This window comes from Octodon degus, unplaced genomic scaffold, assembly GCF_000260255.1.
Source record: "Octodon degus isolate 3935 unplaced genomic scaffold, OctDeg1.0 scaffold00166, whole genome shotgun sequence".
Classification (NCBI taxonomy): domain Eukaryota; kingdom Metazoa; phylum Chordata; class Mammalia; order Rodentia; family Octodontidae; genus Octodon; species Octodon degus.
The window spans coordinates 2630402-2636639 of NW_004524742.1; positions in this window are offsets into that span (position 1 = coordinate 2630402).

Consider the following 6238-nt stretch of genomic DNA (forward strand, 5'->3'; position numbering starts at 1 on the left):
GAGAAGAAGAATTTCCACCTAGAACTTAAAAAGAATTAAAATAATCAGATCCCTAAAATTCAAAGACCACTTTCAAACAAAAAATGGGCATCTGAGATGAATATATACTTCTCAGAAGAAGAAATAAAAATGGCAAATAAATATATGAAAAAAATGTTCAATGTTATTGATCCTTTGAAAAATGAAAATTAAAACAACACTGAGATACCATCTCACCCCAGAAAGAATGGCTATCTTCAAGAAATCAACTCAACAAGGCTATGGGGGAAAAGGGACCCTTACACTGTTGGTGGGAGCATAGACTGGTACAGCCACTGTGGACATCAGTGTGGAGATTTTTCTAAAAACTAGGATTAGAGACCCCATTCAACCCAGTTATTTTTCTGGATATTTTTCTAAAAGAACTGAAAACATCATACCACAGAAATATATGTGCACCTATATTTATAGCAGTACTGTTTGTCATAGCTAAACGTTAGAAACAGCCTAAATGTCCATCAACTGAGGAGCAAATAAAAAAATTTGGCATTTTTGTTAAATGGAGTATTTCTCAGGTATAAAGGAAGATACACTGGAGGCTTTTATAGGTAAATGGATGCAACTAGAGAACCTAATCATAAGTGAAATAAATCAGACTTGCATGTACAAATATTAAATATTGTATTGTCTCCCTAGTGTAAGAAACTGAAGGAGTAAATAAGATCTGAAAAGTAAAATAGATATTATGAAAGGAAAAGAAACTGCTCGAAAGGAAAGAACAACTTTTGTTTTGTGATGGGAGAAAGGAGAAAAGAAGGGAAGGGAACTATCTAGCTAAGATAATCATACTAGCAGTTTCTGTTAGCTTATTGAAAGGAATAGTTAGTGTTTATATTTGTTCAAATTTGCGTGCCTATCTCTGGTAATCTGAGCAACTACTTTGAACAGAACAATATACCATGTAATAACCATTATCAATTTCCTATCATCTTGTCTTGAAATTGTCTATTATTTTTATTGTTTATTTACTTCTCTTTAAAATAAAAAAATTGATTTCACTCAGCCAATTCATCAAATAGACAAAACCTAAGCCTCCCAAAATATCTTTTTAGTGATTGTCGCTATGAATTAATAATGACAGTAAAAAAGCTAAAGGTTAAGACAAAAGCACAAAGTCTCAGCTCTGAGAGGACCAATCCTTCCTTAGTATGCATCTCAGGTCACACAACTGGGCCATTAGTAATTAGGAAGGACTAAAGTCACAAAGATTATGTATCTTTTCTGTGTTTTTATTTCCTGTGTTGGTGGAAACAATTATATACCCATACTGCCACCCAGCAAATATGGCAGTAGTATGTTTCACAGTTTGTGTAGCTGACTTCATGCATTTTTGACAACATTATCCTGTTTTTGAGTCCTAAACGATTTACCTTCTGCCATTTAGGGTATAGCAGGGATAACAGTGTGAATATATCATTTGTAACACCCTCTGATGTTACAGTCATGGCCAAGTGCCTGCCTCAGTCTGAACTTAATAAATACTCTTATTCTTTTTAAGTCTTTTACTAGTCCCTTATAATCTTCATCAATCAAAAACATTTACCACCTCAGGGACTATGCTTTCTTTGGAGGCAGCTAGAACTTCTACAAATTCTTGTTAGAAAGTTCTCTTCTAACCCAGGGCGCGATCAATATATCTTACGGTTGGAGGCAGTCATCTTTGCTAAGGGTCTTTGCATCAGTTTATTCTATTGTTTCTCACAGCTGGAGACTGTCTTATTGAAATACAAGCAGCATCATAATAGCCTCAGAACATTCAATACTCCCAGTGAGCCCTTCTGAGGCTTTGGAATACTCCTTCTTGGGGAAGGCTGGGTGAGGCACAAGAGTTAGAACATCTACTACAGTGGCCCCCGGTTCTCTAGGGACACCTGGACATCATGATACAGGTCCTCACTGCTCTGAAACATTTCACCCAAGCATGCTATTCTAATTTTAATGTTTCTTTTCTATATATAAGAACAAGGCTTGTGAATATACTGTCTTTTAAAGAATGCAGATTCATTCAGAAAAAAAGCTCTAATTCTGGCACAGTCCCTTGCCTCAGGGATTTGGGTATAATAATCATACAGTAGCCTCATATATCAATGCTATTTCCCTCTACCTCAAGCGGTATTGCCACATTCATAGGCGCACCATCCTGAAACCAGTTTCTTGAACAAGTTTGTGTCAGTTGAGGAAAGTTTACTTCATTATCTTCACAGTTATTAAGGAGTTTTGAAGGCTACATTACTGAGGGTAATGGATTATATATACCCCTTAGAGAATGGTTCTTGGAAACAAAGCAAAAAAAAAAATTATCAAAGCCGAAGAACATAAGTCTCTTGCAAGTCTTTAGGATTATTCTTAGTACCTCACTATTCATGAGGTAGACCCCAAATTCTAGGATACAACCTTCCTGGCCTGGCTGTTGGCAAACAGGCAGAATGGTCATGGGGAAAAAAGGAAGTTAAGGAGGCAAAACTAAGGTGAAGGTGTTGCTCAATCTTGTAAGAGCAATCCTTATCAGATAGGTCTTTAACTAACTCTTTAGAAGATAAGTTGTGAGGCATATTTTAGATTGTGTCTCAGAGGTTTCCTAGCTTCCTACCATGGAAACCCACTCCTTAATACATTTTCCCCTTATTACATCTCTTATGTACCCTATAACATTTTCTGAGGTAACCATCCAAATAAATTCCTCAAATACTCATTCCATGTGACTAGATTTGTTTTGAAGGAAACCCAATCTAAGTTACTGTATCTCATAAACAATATTTTTGTGATTTTAACCTGCTAGGCCTTCCTCTATTAGGTTTGTTTTTATTCAAAACTATTTAGTGAATGCCTACTACATAGCAGGCAATTTTATATTATGAGGGAAAAATCACTCATGGAATTCTTAGAGAATTACAGATTTACATATATATGTGTGTTTGTGTATATATCGTGCTAGACATGTATATGTAGTATGTATACTACAATGTATACTAGAATGTATAAGGTAAGTGTAATAAAAATTTACAAATGTGAAAGAAGGGAGACCAGAAGACCCAGACAGTACAACTTCTGGGGATAAAAATGGATCTGGATCTTAGAGGGCAGCAGGGAAGAGTATTCATAAATTCTGGAGAAGTCTGTGGTGGGCAGAGATTGATGAGCAAAGACAATGAGTCCTGAAAGGAAGGAGTGTGTGAGAAGGACAGAGCTGTCCCATTTGTTCCAAGTACCATAAATGATAAGGACAAATACTGAAAGATAAGAAGAAGAGGCAGGATAATGTCAAATAACTGGTTCTCAGTACATGTAGTTTGTGGAAAAAAGCAATATCATGCCATTGAAAATATTTTGAAAAGAAGAGCAGTATTTTATCTTTCATGTGTTAGTTCATTATCAGTCAGGTGTATTTATCATTATCTCTTTATGTCACTGCCTCTGTCTCTTACTTTATTGAGGCTTTTTGGTGTTTTCTTCGTAGCATTATTATATTATTTTTATTAATTGTTATACTTATTTTTCTGTCCCTTAGTGACATATAAACTTCCAGGTGACTATAATAGGTAGTCACCTGGAAGTGACTATATATCTAGTGCTTTTTGTAACATCTTTCAAGTTGTAGGTACTCAATTTAGGTCTATTGAATATATCAATGGATGGGCCATCCTATTATCAGATGGTTCATATATTTTATGTGATATTTCTCTGACAAATGGTTAAGCATGTTGCCCCTTCTCCTTTCATATAGTCTATTGAAATGCACAGTATCTAGAATAACCTATTATATCCAGTCACAAAAACAAACTTAATTTCAACTATGATTATATATAACTTGAGGGCATGCAGAGACCATATGACCAGCTGTAATATTCTAAATAAATTGGAATAGAAAATGTGGCTTCTTTCTATCTGAACAGGCTACATCCAAAACCCTGGACCCAGAGACTTTAGTTGAGTCGATATTGGTGGATATGGGTGGCTTGTTCTTCTACCAGATTTGGCTTATCCACCCTATCACAGCCTAACGCAGGTGAGTAGATGAAAACACTGTTCTCGTTCAAATATGTTAAACCTGGCAGCTCCTCTGACTACTGGCTAGAAATGTAACAGATTGAGAAATTATTCAGGCAGAGAAGTAGGGAGTTCTTTCTGCACAGAGTAAGGTGTGCAGGAACTAAAGAGAACCAGGATAGTTCACTATTAGCTATGTTTAACAATAGCAGTGATCCTAATAAAGGGGGAAAGATGGAAAGGATATCAGTAGTAAAATTTTAAAATAGAAAAATGACTAGAGAAAACATAAGAGGAAGGGGGATGCTCTTTAATTCACTCTGAAAACTATGGACTTTGAATTTCTTTGAAAAATTCCACCCTTTCCAGCTTCCATTACTTCTGACCTAATTTTTTGACTGGTTCCATCAGTGTCTCTTTGTTTTCATTTTTCTAGCCCAGACTGCAACACGCTTCCCTGTTTGCCCACCCTCCTTTCTCTCTTTCACTTCTCTTTTTCTGTATCCTCTTCCCCCTTCATTCTTTTTTCTCCTTGTCACACCATACTTGTTAAGATAGTCATTTGCATATAGCATTCATAATAACTTCATATTCTAGCAAAATGTCTTGCCTGGGGAGGTTTTTGATAAATATTCATTTAAGATGACTTTTCTCTATCGCCTTTTGCTACAGCTCCTCAGCCCAGGGAGCCATGGAGCCATCGGTCTTTTTCTAGGTAGCAAACTGAATCAAGTGCAATGATCTCACTTTAGGAAGAAACAAGAATCAGGACTTTTTGTCACTGACTTTCATGAACTGGGCTTCCAACTTTTAAATGTGGTGCATAATTGACACTTTGATACTTTTAGGCTATGGTGTATTCTCACACTCTCGTGGGGAAAAAATACTTGCTGACACAATCAGGAAACAGATGGTGACAAAGATCTTATACTTTGATGCCAATCAATATGTTTTACTTGCCACTACTAAAATCTCATTTGTGGGACCCAGGAATTTAAAGGAATTTTTTTTGTTCTTTTTTTTTTTTTCTTATCCTTTAAAAACTATTTTTAAGACTCTTCAGGGCTTAAAAGTTTTACTTCACTTTTCCTCTTCAGCGCTATTAATGTAATGTTAGGAAGGTTTTGGCTTGTGTCTGCCAGAAAAAAAAAAATGGTGAGCTAAAGTATTTTGCTCATTATCATCCATGACAGAGTAAGTCTCTTCATTCTTAGTCTTCAACGGCCAGCACAGTTTTGAGTACAACCATCTTGCCTTCTGTAGAATGCTGAATTCTGCAGCTGAGCACTGAGACAATGACGAGAGTGCTTTTCCCTATCTTTTATACCTGCTTACTTACAAGATAGTGACTATGATGAATCAAACAAAGAAAAGGAATGCCTTAGAAAGGGTAGATAGGGCCAGCCAAATAGCTCAGCAGGTTGAAGCACCTACAAGCAAGTGCAGGGGCCAGGGTTTTGATCCCCAGACCTGCTGCGCAGGCCCCACCCCTGGGGTGCACTGAGACAGCAATTGAGACTGGGTGTGGTGGCACATGCCTATAATCCCAGCTCTTGGGAGGCTGTAAACAGGAGGATCACTACAAGTCCAATCTAGTAGTGAGACTCTGAACACCCTTCAGACCCTTCCCTAGAAGAAAAGAAAAAAAAAAAAGAAAGAAAGGGTAGATAGTAGCACTGTTAGGCAGAATACCAAAATCTTTTTAAATGAGTCAGAAATGTTTGAGAAGAAATCTCATATGACTTAGAAGTCCTTCACCAACCAGTAGTTTATGAAAGTGAGGCACCATCCTCTATTCTGTCAGTGCTCACATGAAGACATATTTAATATATAATGGCTAAGCAGAAGTTGTATAAATTGGCCAGATTGATATACACTGAAAGATTACCCTCTTAGGGTTCTTTTGGAATCCTAATATATTTGATCTGTAATGTTAAAAATTTTGCAATATCTAGAAATACCCTAGAAAGGGAATAGTTATGTACCATACTCAGGCAACTATGGGATCCTGACTTCATCAGATAATTTTTTCTTTCATTGTACTTTTCTCCTTCTATATTCAAATCTGTTATTGCTATTTCTCAAATAGTTTGAAAATATTTGTTGAATATGAACTCCATGAAGGATACAAGGAAAGAAAACTATAATGTAGAGATTCTTAATCTTTACTCTGAGAAGCATTTTTTTCTTTCTTTCTTTTTTTTTTTTTTTT